Raw genomic sequence first — 14,374 nt, forward strand, 5'->3', positions numbered from 1 at the left:
TGTTGTACACACACACACACACTATTATAATATAAATCATCACTTCTCTCTGGGATACACCTCTGAAGATGCCAGCCACAGATGCAGGCGAAATGTTAGGAACAAGATCTACCAGACCACGGCCACACAGCCCTGAAAGCCCTCAATAACCAGTTGAGTGTTGCCACGAAAGCCTTCCACAATGCATTTAACAGTAGTTGGTTAGCCTGCTCTCCTTCTTTACAATCAAAAGGACAAAAGTACTGAGGAAAGTTTGAGAGTTCAGCTTCCACGCATCACTATGGCAGCCACCGGGACAGAGGGGAGGTGTAAAGGACAAAGCGGGGAGGAGAAGGGAGAGAGAAAATGTTTCAGAGCATGATGGTGAAGACCGTCCTCTGCAAGGATATTTAGTTAAAGGTAAAGGTGGCCAATATCCTGTGCAAGCACAGAGTCATTGCTGCCCCGTGGGTTGATGTCACATCACAAAGTTTACTAGGCAGACTATATTTATGAGGTGGTTTGCCATTGTTTTCTCCAAATCATCTCTAAGTTTTACCCTCAGTCAGTATAGGGCAGTGGTGGCAAACCTATGGCACAGGTGCCAGAGATGGCACTCAGAGCCCTCTCTATGGGCATTCACGCACAGAGTTCACCATGTGGGAGGGAGGTGGAAAATCACCCCCCATACACACACATCTAGGCTGACCTGGGCATGATCCTTTACCTGGGAGTAAGCTCGGTTGCTGGCAATGGGGCTTGCTTCTTAGTAAACCCTCCTAGGATCATGATTCACCCATTTGAAGCGTTGCACGGTTGCTTCACCAAGCTTACTCCTGAATAACGTATGCCTCGGAGCCAACCGTTTTTTTTCTAAACTAAAACCTCAGAATTCAGGTTAAATGGCTGTGTTGGCACTTTGCGAAAAATAAGTGGGTTTGCAATTTGGGCACTGGGTCTCGAAAAGGTTCGCCACCACGGGTATAGGGTACTTGTATTACCAAAGGATGGAAGGCTGAGTCAATTTCAAGCCAGTTACTTGAAACTGACGTTCATAGGAATCGAACTCAGGTCAGTAATACTCCCGCTTACCACTCTGTGCCACAGGACTCCTGATTTTTATTTTTAAAAAAATTCTTTTTTTTCTAATAATCTGATGACCCAATGATCTTGGACAACATAAATTACACTAATCGGGCCCTATACTTCCACTGCCCTGTTGAAGCCATTGCTGCCAAACATTTTGCCACAGACAGCGTTATGCGAAAATCAGTACAAGCTTGCTAAAAAAAAAATATCTTAAGGGAAATATAAGACGTGTTGCCGACTTGGTTGGACACGAAATAGATTCAATAATGCACCAAAGACTAATGAGACTGAGAAGCAAACAAACACTCTGCCTTTAGGAATGAGAGGACACGATCTCTCCAAGGATTCCTTGCAAATTAACGTTCTCTGTTTACTTGAGTCATACCCTGCCTTTCTCCCCAGTAGAGACTCAAAGCACTGTTCTCTTGTCCTCCATTTTTATTCTGATAATGACCTGTGAGGGAGGTTAGAGTGAGAGACAGTAACTGGCCAAATGTCACCCACCCAGCTCCATGGCAGAGTGGGGATTCAAACCTAGTTCTTCCAGATGTTAGTCCAACACTCTGCTCTGTGCTGGCAGAGAACAGGAGAACGATATAATAACGACATGAGATTAATTTCATGTGACTTGTTACGAAATGAATCAATGGTAATTGGGCAATATCATCCAACAGATGAATCCGCCTTGTTAAAGTCTGAACATTGGTCTGGCAAGGATAGATACTAGCTATTAGTTACTCACAGCTCTTGGTGGCCAGGGACGGCACTGCTGTGGCGCTGCCCTGCTGCCTCCAGAGAGCTTTTAGACAGCACAGGTAGGGCGAAAAACACATTTTTAAAAAGCACACACACACACACAAATCTCCACCACCAGAAAGCTCTCCATAGAACTTAATGGACTTATGCCAAGGGCTGGGGCCTCAGTGCCACTGCTGCAAACCCAGGATGGAAGCCAACTAAGGACAGCTCCACCCCAGAGAATGCCTCTGTCACACCCCTGCTGCACTGAAGGTGCTGATGGGTGTGGGAGTACTGGGGGGCTGCGGCGGCTAGGCATCTGGGGGGCTGTGGCTCCCGGCCACTGGTGTGATTGCATGTGCCCTGGGGAGGGAAAATCCACCAGTGCAGGCCCGTGCCACTTCCCCAAGCCGAGTCAGGGTCCCCCCCCATCTGAATTGGGCCATAAATGTTTCTCAACTAATGTCTGATATATTTGCAATTACCGGTAAATGGTTTCTAGTTGTTAAGGTACAATGTGATTCCAGGTAGCCATACTGTGTCTGCTAAATGCTAAGCCAGTGGTTCTTTCTTGAACCCTACCGATCACTCTACTGCAGTGATGGCGAACCTATGGCATGGGTGCCAGAGGTGGCACTCAGAGCCCTCTCTGTAGGCACGTGCAGCCCCCCCCCCTCACATCTAGGCTGGCCTGGGCTGCTGGGCTCGATTATTAGCATTAAACCTAAGACCTAGTTTTGGGGAAGCAGTGTAGGTTACTCTGTTAAGTGCTGTTAAGCCCCACTGATTTTCATGCAGAAAACTAAAGCACGATCCTTTACCTGGGAGTAAGTGTGGTTGCTGACAATGGGGCTTGCTTCTGAGTAAACCCTCCTAGTGTTGTGATTCACCCATTGGAAGAGTTGCACGGTTGCTTCAAAGCAAAGCCACCAACTACCACCAAGCTTACTCCTGAGTAACACATGCCTCGGAGCCAACCGTTTTTTCTAAACTAAAACCTCAGTATTTGGGTTAAATTGCCGTGTTGGCACTTTGCAATAAGTAAGTGGGTTTTGGGTGGCAATTTGGGCACTCGGTCTCGAAAAGGTTCGCCATCACTGCTCTACCATGATATAAAGAAAAAGGCCACTTTCTCAAGGACATTTATATGTTTATAGGCATTCTGCAATTTTTAACTAGCATGCCAAAATATCACAGATGGATAATCTGTGTTAGGCAGAGATAGCACATCACATTTACAAGTAGAAAGGAGGACTAAGGGAGAATGAATTCTTAGTGATGAGAAAACTGCACTTCACCTAAACTACTTTCAGTGTTCCATCAATGGTACATGCGCACAGACTAAGAACCATTGTGCTAAGTACTCTATGAAGACCGAGCAGACTCAAGAACATGACGTGAAAGATGTGTTTTTCTGTCCCCGACCCCTTTTTTTCATTTTAACATCTAGCATGATGGAGTTCTGGAGAATTCAAAAGTTTGCACAAGGTGTTGCATTATTTTGGTTGGTCCCAATGAAACTTACTTTATCTATCTATCTATCTATCTATCTATCTATCTATCTATCTATCTATCTATCTATCTATCTATCTATCTATCTATCTATCTATCTATCTATCTATCTATCTATCTATCTATCTATCTATCTATCTATCTATCTATCTATCTATCTATCTATCTATCTATCTATCTATCTATCTATCTATCTATCTATCTATCTATCTATCTATCTATCTATCTATCTATCTATCTATCTATCTATTTCATTCCATTCCATTTTTAAACCGCCCTCCTCCGGAGGGCTCAGGGCGGTGTACATCAACATCATATAATACGAATATAAAAACAATCTATGACAATATTAAATTCATAGAATTTAAACAATTTAAAATTTGCAGATGGCGACTTATCCCAACCCCATTCCTGCCCATGGGAGACCAACATAACATATGGATTCAGGTTTTGTATTTTTTTAATTTATAATTTGATTTATAGGCCACCCTTCCTCAGACAGACTCAGGGTGGCTTATGACACACATTCAGTCATAATGACTAATCAATATCCACTATGAATTTACCTACCCCTGCTCTGAAAGCCTATGAAACAAGCAGCCATTACTACATTCCCCAGCTGAGAATTTCATACATTCATTGATCTTAACTGTACAGGTGCCACGGTGGGTCCCGTTTTCAATTAATACTCAGCTAGTTTTATTGCCACTTTGTTGTACGATTGTAATTTTTACTGATGCTTCCATTTGTATTCATTGCTGTTTGTATTTGTTGCTACATTCATCGGTATTCATAGATGTTCATTGTACTGGCACTGTTCAATGGGTGTTTTAATTAGCATGTTTTGTTTATTGTATTGTGAACCACCTTTGGTGTAAACATGGAGATGGAGTACACAAGTATTTTAAATAAACTAATAAATAGCACTGTAAACAAGGTTCAGCTTAACAGAGTGACTGGCTCAGGTTTACCCAGTGAGCCTCTATGATGATTAGAAACCAATGCTCCCCATCCACCCTAATCCAACATTGTAACTACTGCACCACAGTGGCTTAGATCCAATGGAAATTTCTAAAGACAGAAGGGATTTCCACTTGCACAGCATGGCTTTGGTGCCTCTCTCCTGTCATGCAGCCCCAAATACTCCCAGGAACTTCTGGGGTCATGGGACCATGATGAAGGTCAGCAAGAGGGGAGAAAGCAGCAAAAATCACCTTCCCCCACCCAACCCTCATCCCAGATAACATAAATCTTCCATGGGATCCAAGAACTTCACTCTCCATTTGCAGTAGAATTTCTTCTTTATTAACTGTTTGAACCAAGCCTTATGTTAATTTCCAAATAAAGATGGCCTGATCCAATGCAGTGCTGAATTCAATGAGTTTATGGACATCAAACTCTGCATGGGATTAAACTGAGAATAATGACTGACAAATCAGATTACTAGGAACTGTGGTGAGTTGCAATGTATTGTACTGCCTTATACCAGGGATAAAACTATGTCATAATTCATAGTTTTGAAGAAGAAGAAGAAGAGTTGGATTTATACCCGCCCCTTTCTCTCCCGTATGAGTCTTAAAGGGGCTTACAAACTCCTTTCCCTCCCCCCCTCACAACAAACACCCTGTGAGGTAGGTGGGGCTGAGAGAGCTCAGATGAACTGTGACTAGCCCAAGGTCGCCCAGCTGGCGTGTGTTAGAATGTACAGGCTAATCTGAATTCCCCAGATAAGCCTCCACAGCTCAGGCAGCAGAGCGGGGAATCAAACCCAGTTCCTCCAGATTAGAGTACACCTGCTCTTAACCACTATACCACCCTTGATTTAATGGTCTTAGATTTTGAATGCATCAGCAGAAGAGTCTGTATTGTTGCAGGGCAGAAGAAGCAGAAGTTATCCAAGTGTGATTCTGGCAAACAAACATCAATATGTATGCACTGGAAAATATTTAAAAGCAGCAAGGGTCAAATTTATGTATTTACTGTTACGAGGGTCATAATGTTGTCATAAGAGATACTGCAGAAAATCTACCGCAGGCACATTATTACAGATGTAGCACTATCTGATTGCCAAAACTTAATTTTGGTAACTGGGAGCACCTGGCATGCTTTTGCACTCTTCCATTCCTCCCCCCTCTTCCCTCTGAGATGCCAACATCTACTCGAGTGCTTTAACATCTGCATTGATACAACCATGGTTATTGCTAACTATAATTAGTTTTTAAACTAGAGCACGGAATCAATTTCAGTCTTGGCCCCCTTCCACACACGCAAAATAATGCATTTTCAAACCACTGTCACAACTGTTTGCAAGTGGATTTTGCTATTCCGCACAGCTTCCAAGAGCACTGAAAGCAGTTTGAAAGTGCATTATTCTGCAAGTGCGGAATGAGCCTTGGTTTAAAAGCTTGTGGCTACCTGTAGTAATGCACTGCTGACCCAGCAGCAGCACCGGTGGTAGGAACGCTATAATGGCACACGCTTAACGAGACCTACGGCCTCTGCTGGTGCAGCATCTCCGCGACCCCCCACTCCTCATATCCCCGTATGAGTCCACGGGTCATGAACTATCTGGCTCTCAGTCACCGGTTCTGCGTCCCAGACAAAGCGGACAATGATCTGCCTCCCCAGGTGATGAGGATTAGGCCCAGACGGCTTTACGCCTTCTCCAAGCATCGTAGCAGCCAGGTGAGATCATGCATCACATGATGATCTCCCGCTCTCCCGCTCTCCCGGACTCTCCCGTCCTCGCCCTCCTACACGCCTCACAGGGATAACAATAAAAGGTGCCAGGAATCGGGTAGACGGGAGATTCGCGAACACGGACTCCTCCTCGTCTCCCGCTGCTGGCGACCCCCACCAGATGTTATCTCCGCCTCGCCTGCTCTTTACGCCTGACCGCTGCGCTCCATTAGAATCATAATAAAAGGTGCCAGGAGCCAGCACGCTGGAGATTCGCCGCTTAGGAACCACGGACCTCCGCACAGCCCCACTGCTGGCGATCTCTCACCAGATGTTAATCTCATTGCGTCTGCGTCTCGCTCTTTGCGCCCTGGACCACACGTGGAGTCGACTACAAGCTGGTGCCGAAACCCAGGGAATCCTCGAACCTCCACCCTGTTTCATCACTGTCGCCTGGGGAAAGGGGCTGATACCCGAAGTCCGGCTGGATCCGGGCGCATCCAGGGGACCAACCGCTTCGGTATACCGCCTTCGTCCCTCTGGATCGGCGCATCCAGACACGCGTCACTAGGGACACTCTCTCTCGTCCGGACGTGAAACACCGGTGGAGTATGGGAGCTTGCAAAAGCAGGGGCTTATGACAAGCATCGCTTGACGAGCGCTGAAAGCGTTAGCGAATAAATCGCGGCAGGGTCCCTCAGTAAAGAGAAGGGGAGCCTGGCGCGAAATTGGTTGAGGAGATTCGAAGCTCAATGTCCATGTGGTAACCCAGAAGGGGGGACATTGGAATCTTAAGGGTACTGGGGAAAACATCGAGGCGCTACTTCGCGACAGAGCCTCCGCGCGCCGATGTCACTGCTACTGACGTGGAGACAATGTTATGTCGCCATCCAGCCTGCAGACTCCATATGGCTCCCTTGTCGTAGGCCGCCTCTCCTTTCTCGATCTTTCACAATCTTCAATTTCAACCCCGGAGATTTTCTCTATCCCGGCCAATTTGGACGCCTGTCCTCCTTCTGCCCCCCTTGCTCCTCCGCCCATTTCTTCAAATTCTCCCGCGGCTCAGCCAGCCCCCTCCCTGTATCCCGGCCTTCATTTTCTCCTCGGGTTAATTGTGCACCTCACGCCAGCGCCACGTAATGGCGCTGGTTTCAAACTTTCATCGCGAGAGCCTGCATTAGCCACGCATCTGCAAAAGAAAAGAAACCCTAATGACGGAAGACGATGCCGCATATTCCCTGCGTGATTGTGCCCCTGTCCATTTCATTGTACAGATGACCGAGGGGGAGGATGGCATTGTTCGGCTGGTTGTCGATTGCACCGCCCTTAAAGCTTATAACATCCCTCACTCGAGCTCCTCGCGAAAGAAGCTGACATGCTAGACGAGGGGAATCAGCTTCAGCCCCTACGCGAGAGGCATGCTAGAGGCAATCGCGAGGGAATCACTTAATGGTTCCGGGACTCGACTGGAAGACCACCTTCCGCGATGCTCCTGAGCCCTGCACAATTTGTGATCTGGGGAGAGCGAAGTTCCCGCCAATAATGCTTTTAGCTTAGGCAGGGCAGCCGCCTCGGCGGCTACTTCCTCTACCACCGGCCGCTTACAGCTTCACGGCCGATGCCTTCAGTAACCCCAACAATCAGATTGTCCTGCCTGAGGCCACCCTCCACGGTCGCCTCTGAAGTGCTTACAAAGGCGTTTGTCAAGGTCCCCAATTCTGGCCAGCCCACACAGAGCTTCTCCGCCATACGGCAAAAGCCCCAAGAGCCCTATGCGAGTTTGTGAACAGGCTCCAGGAAGCGCTCAAGAGGCAGGTAGATAGCGAAGAGGCCCAAAACGAGCTCCTCATGCGCCTCGCTAAGGAGAACGCCTCCACGGAGTGCCGCAGAGCAATCACAGGCCTGGGCAAAGATCCTGAACTGGCCGACATGCTTAAGGCTTGCCAGGACATCGGATCTTCCGCCCACCAAGCTAGCCTCCTCGCCGCAGCACTCTCCACCGGCGGGAGGCAGCCTCAGGATGACTGCTTTAACTGCGGCAGACCCGGACACTTCCGAAGGGAGTGTAGGCAGCCCGGTGGGGCTACAACCCCGATGGAGGAGGGTCCTCCCCAAGGAGGAGAAGGCCGCCCAAGACCCGGTGCCCACGATGCCAGAGAGGCTTCCATTGGAGAAGCGACTGCCCGTCGGGAAACTCGCCCGGGCGTCTCCCCAGCCCAGGACCAAGGAGGAGAATATTAGAGCAGACCCAGACACCAAGGCCCACGCCCAAACCGCCCCCCACTCGTGGTATCTCGCTCACGTGCACCCAGCCCATCTCCTTCAAGTTCCCCCACGAGGTCCTTGTCGCCCCAACCCAGTACGGCGACCCCATCCCTACCGGGACTATTGGGCTGGTGCTGCCTAAGGCCTCCGCCGCTGAGCAGGGAGTGTTCATCATTCCCGGAGTAATCGACTCCACGCACCAGGGACCCATCCATCTCCAAATCTGGACGAACATCCCGCAGGAGTTGCCCACCGGAACCAGCTGCGCACAGCTGATCCTCCTGCCCCATGCGCTGCCCGCTGCCGACCCAATAAAGGCGACAAGCCCCGGCCAGCCAACATGGCGCAGCCAGCACCACCATATCGCAGCGGTGGAAACACCCATCGGAAGCTCCCGCCCATACCTGGAGCTTGCCATAGAGGGATGCATGTTTAAGGGCCTGGTGGACACCGGGCGCTGATGTGACCGTCATCAGGGCAGCCGAAAGTGGCCTGACCAGTGGCCGACCCAGGCTTGCCCGCACATCTGGGTGGGGAAACAGACCGCGAGGCGGAGCGTCCGCCCGCTCCACGGTCCACAGCCCGGGACTGGAGCGACAGCTCACGGTACGTCCCATCATCTTGGACATCCATGTTAATCTCTGGGGAAGAGACCTCATGAGCCAGGTCAAAACGACCTTAGTCTGGGATGGATAAATCCATCACACAGATCACTAATCCCGATTGTACCTCCGAACTGCCTTCGAACTTCCGCAGGGAAACTACCCCCTTTTCTCTCCTTTCCTTTCCCTCTGTCTTTCAACCAGTAGAGGCGGGAGGGCCAATTGGCTGACTGGCCCTCCCTGGATTAAAATCTGGGCCCGTCCTGATACCGCATCACTGCCAGGACAGGCCCCAGTTTAAAAAGGAGGCTGCCGCACCAAATTCACTTACAAACCAGTTTTGGCGCCTCCAGTGGTGATGGTATCATAGCACCATCATCACTTCTAAGACGCTTGGCCGGAACCGCCCCTTAAGGAGTGGTTTCGGCGGGCGGCATTCCCCCAAGATAATTCGATCACAAAATTTTAGCACCATCCAGCCCCCCTGCGTTGGCCACCAAGATCACGGTAAGTACATTTCCCTTACAAGGAAAACCCCCCCTCTGCATGTGGAATTCTCTGCCTTCAACCGCCTGAATGCCGTGTTCCCCTGAAGCACCCATCCCCCCAAAAGAGCCCCGAAAGCCCCTTTCGTGCTACTGATTAAGCATGCATACCCACAATCCCCCCAGGACCCGCCTGTCCCCTCCCCCCTCGAGGCTCGGACCCTCGCCTTGACGCACCCTGATGACGCTCTGAAGCCAATTCCCACCAGGGTCGCCTACCTCCTGCCCTCCCTGTCAAACAATTAAAGAAAGAGGAGTAGGCGGCCCCCAGTAGGATTGCATTAAAAGCAACCTTCACGCAGGCTGCAAAACAAGCCTTCTTATATTAAACTCTAAACCCCAACTCAAACAAAAAACTCGATCTTGATCTCCCGCCATCCGCTCTAGAACCGAGCCTGGCGGGACCCGGCCCCCTCCCATAACCTGGGGAAGGGGGGGGGGGTTCAGTCCCTCTTCCTACAGGTCCCTGTGGACTCCGACTCGCCATGACAGGCCAGCCCATGGAATGGCGCCAGGAAAACCAACTTATCCCGGAGATGGAACACATCTCTCTAAAGGATCCGCCCAGCCGGTCTCAACAGGAACGCCGTCGCCAACGCCCAAAGACCGACGAATGACCTGGGGAGACGTCAAAGCGACCGCCAGCCAAGCTCAAGAGCTGCTGCGCCAGCAAGGCCACCCTGAGACACCCGAGAACCTCTGTGCCGCTCTCCTTGCAATCATCACTGCCAACTCAGCGGCCACCATCCTTTGCCTGCTCTGCTGCCTCCTGCCAACGCAATCGGCCACCCCCTGACGAGCTTTTACCAGACCAACATCTGGGAGCAATTCGCCGCTGCCAACGTCTCGTCCTTTTGCCTGGGCCAGTACCTAGGAGTCGGGAGCTTGCTAAGCTCCTGCCTGCTCCCGTCTGCAAAGAGCCTCGGAGACTTCCTAGCGAGTCTGGGTTAAGCCCCTTCATGAATGCCTCATCCATCAGGTACTCTATGAGCGCCGACTGGGGACCCGTCGTCCAAACCCTCCCGGCTGGCGCTCTCTCCCTTGTCACCAAGACTGTCGCTAACCACGAATCCAACACCTGCGCCCGCATCACCGGCGCAGCCAAACGGGGAACCGACCCGGGCCCATTCATCGGCTCGGCCAAGTGGAACTGCACGCGCAGGGAGGACATTCCGCCCGTGTTCGGAGACATCCTGCTCCCGAGAGGCGGTTTCTGGACCATCTGGGAGAGAACGTTTAATTACATTCCCGCCCGACTCTCTGCCGGGACTCTTTGTTGCCTCAGTCGCCTCACCATCGTCCTACCCCAGGCTCCACCCCAGGAGCCCGAACGCCGCCGCCGCCGCTCCGCTCTGCCCTTCGATCCCTCCTGTCGGAGCGACGCGATGCGCCCTCTCCAAAGCGGAGTTTGTCTCCCTTGCGACTTCCTTAGTGGGAGTCCCCGGACTCGCCTCCTACAACGCTAAGACTATCGGCCGGGCTGGCCTGCGCCCGCTTCGCGAAGTCTATCATCTCTACCTCCACCGCTCTGGATGCCCTGGCCTCCGAGCAGCAGGAACTTCGTCAAGCGACCTTAGATAATCGTGCCGCTATTGATTACTTGCTGTTGTTGCATCACCAAGGTTGTGAAAATGTACATAATATGTTGCTTTAACCTCTCTGACAATTCCCAATTGATTCATATGAAAGTACGTGAGCTGCGCAAGAAGTTGTATCTTAATCTGAAATATGATGTTTTGCCCCATTGGTGGTCAGCCCTCTGGGCTGGCTCTACGCGGGAGGTGATGGTTGGAGTGCTATTGTGCAGCCCTCTGCATTGGTTTAATTGTATGCCTCGTTATCGGATCTTGTTTAAGGTTTCCAGTGTGTGTCTAATATTGCCTTGCTTAACGTGTGTACAGCAAGCTCCCTCGAATTTCCCTTACCCGCAGCGAAACTACAAGTTCCTTAATGTTACACAAGCAGCTTCGGTCAGCTTGACCAGGCTGTGGCCGATGGAGGAAGCAAAGCGTCCCTTTAAATCACCCCCTAGCATTTCCGGTCCCCTTCTACCAAATGTCTTAAAAAAAAGGAGGAGATGTGGTGTGTAATGCACTGCTGACCCAACAGCGCCGTGGGAGAACCTTGGCACACCAACGGACCTTACGGCCTTCTTGAGTCGCACCGCACCCCCCCTCCTCCCCCCCCCGTGAGTCACGGCTCATGAACGGCCTGGCTAAGTCCCCGGGCGTCCCAGACAAAGGGACAAATGATCTGCCCCAGGTGAGGGATTAAGGCCCAGACAGCTTCTGCGGCTCTTCTCCGCCGCGTAGCAGCCAGGTGAGATCATGCATCACATGATGATCTCCCGCTCTCCCGCTCTCGGACTCTCCCGTCCGCCCCTCTACACGCCCCATTAGAATCATAATAATAAGGTGCCAGGAACTTCAGCCGCGGAAGGGAGATTCGCTAGGAACACGGACCTCCGCGCTCCCGCTGCTGGCGATCTCCACCAGATGTTATCTCCGCGTCTTGTCTCGTTCTTGCGCTGACCACGTGGGTCGACTACAGCTACCCATACTTATGGTTATGTCAATGCAGATGTAATATTTCATCCTAACTGCCACTAAGAAAACCCTAAGAAAACAAGGCATAGTTATCCAGAAGAAAAGAGGGGAAGATTATACAAACACTCTGAAGCAGGGGTCTGCAACCTGCAGCTCTCCAGATATTCATGGACTACAATTGCCATCAGCCAATTGGCCATGGTGGCAGGGGCTGATGGAAATTGTAGTCCATGAATATCTGGAGAGCCGCAGGTTGCAGACCCATGCCTGAAGTAACCAAAACATGGTTTGGCATTTGGGTGCAGGCCTACACAATCCCCTTTGCTCCTGGAACATGAATTCCTGTAGTCCACTTTAACTATGGTTAAGTATTACATCAACAGTAACATTTACTGCTGTGATGTTAAGACTAACTCAGGTTTACACATAAACATGATATGAAACTAGGGTTTAAATACGTAAACCATGGTTAAGTAAGGTCAAAAGTTATGTCTGCACAGGGCTTTATAGATGAAAATAGCAAAAAAAAATCTTGCTTTTCTAGATAGTTTTAAAAAGCTGAACTACAATTATTTGCAAGCTATTAATTTGTCCCTAGGCAAACATAAAAGATGTAATTTAGTCAGTTCTGCTGCTGACACTGTATAAAGTGTATAAGAATTGTGTGTATATTTATGAACAAAAAAAGCTTAGAGAACAAATTCCAGATTGATTGAGAGACAGAACTATTAGTAACTGTTTGAATATGATGGTCCCAAGTATTTATAGCAACGCAATGAAAAGCAGGTCTTAGAATGTTAAACCTCTGATTTAAAGGAGTTTAATGAGCATGTGACAAGGAATGAGGAAGATTACAAACTGAAGTTTTTATGGTAATGGAAGAACGCGTGGGAGAGTTTTGTGTCTAAAGGTGAAGACACAGTTAAGAAACAAAATAGTAATGTGTTTAGCGCATATTGACAATTTGCACAAATTACAACCACCATTTATCACAGTTATAGTACTTTTGAACTTTTAAACTCCAAAAATATGCCAATGAGTACCATTTCCTAATCTACTCTAAAGGATGTACTTTATATTATTAAATACACTAACATATATTTAAGTCTAGCAGGATACCCGTGCTTCGCTACACATACTTCATCACAGCCTCTCTGTGAATTTCGGGGTGACATTCAGCATACTTCTTTACAGCCTGTTTGTGAACTTTGGGGTGACATGCAGCATATTTCCTCACAGCCTGTCTGTGGACTGACGGGTTGGTTTTCACATATTTTGCAGCAGCTTCCTGTAGTTGTCTTTTTCTAATGCAATGTGTAAATCGTTTTCTGCATTTAATTCAGCAGAAGGAACAGGTTCGTATGCGTTGAGGAGTGCAGTGTTAGAATGCAGTTGGTGCGCCATTGGATCAAGCATGCTTGTTGTTTGGTGGACATTAGCAGAACTTGTTGATGTGACAAATGGAGTTAGAGCTTCAAAGTGCCCTTCATTAAAATGTCCTGTGAAACAAAGCTATATACATAAACGCAAAATACCACTGACTGACTGACTGATTCATCAAAAGAACTCAAAAACCATTGAAAATACCATGTTGAAGGACATGAAACTCATGGTGTTTAACTGTCACCCTTAGAATGTTCGTGCAGATGGCCAGAGTTGAACAGTAAAACTATATATATAAAAAGCTAACCATTTGTTTGTTGGTCTTACCCTAACGCCGAAACAGCTGGACGGATCCCCCCCCCCCCCCCCATTTTCACATGATGTCCCTCCCTGTTGCAGGCAGGTAATTGGGCCTTCAAATTGCCAAAAGTCCATACCTGAGCCACAGAGGCGTTCCTCCCATTGGGCAAAGTGGGCAGTTGCCCTGGGCGCCGCCTTGTGGGGGGCGCAAAAACTGCAGGTTTGTCTGTGGGATTTTTGGCCTGCAGACGGCGCAGTTTTTAGGCTAGCAGCACCAAAATTTCAGGGATTTTTCAGGAAACTATCCAGATTATATCACCCAGGTTTGGTGAGGTTTGGTTCAGGGAGTCCAAAGTTATGGACTCCCAGAGGGAGTGCCTCATCCCCCATTGTTTCCAATGGGAGCTAATAGGAGATGGGGGCTACACCTTTGAGGGTTGATAACTTTGGACCCCCTGAACCAAACTTCACCAAACCTGGGTGGTATCATGAGTAGGGTCTCATGAAGATACTTGGAAATTTTGGTGCTGCTATCTTAATAATTTCACCCCTGACAGCAGGCACCCCCTGACAGCAGGCATTTCCCCAGATTTTCCTTTTAAATCCACCCCCTTCCTGCCAATGCTTGTTTTCTTTGTATTGTCGAAGGCTTTCACGGCCGGAATCACTTGGGTGCTGTGTGGTTTCCGGGCTGTATGGCCGTGGATCCTCTGAAGATGCCAGCCACAGATGCAGG

At 49.3% G+C, this 14,374-nt stretch overlaps 1 protein-coding gene across 3 annotated transcripts in view; it reads right to left on the reverse strand.

Moving 5' to 3' along the window:
* SPATA13 (spermatogenesis associated 13) overlaps positions 1 to 14,374 on the reverse strand; it is a 174,961-nt gene that overhangs the window by 63,683 nt on the left and 96,904 nt on the right. The gene's annotated exons all lie outside the window — the stretch shown is intronic.

The sequence above is a fragment of the Sphaerodactylus townsendi genome, linkage group LG04, assembly GCF_021028975.2.
Source record: "Sphaerodactylus townsendi isolate TG3544 linkage group LG04, MPM_Stown_v2.3, whole genome shotgun sequence".
Lineage (NCBI taxonomy): Eukaryota > Metazoa > Chordata > Lepidosauria > Squamata > Sphaerodactylidae > Sphaerodactylus > Sphaerodactylus townsendi.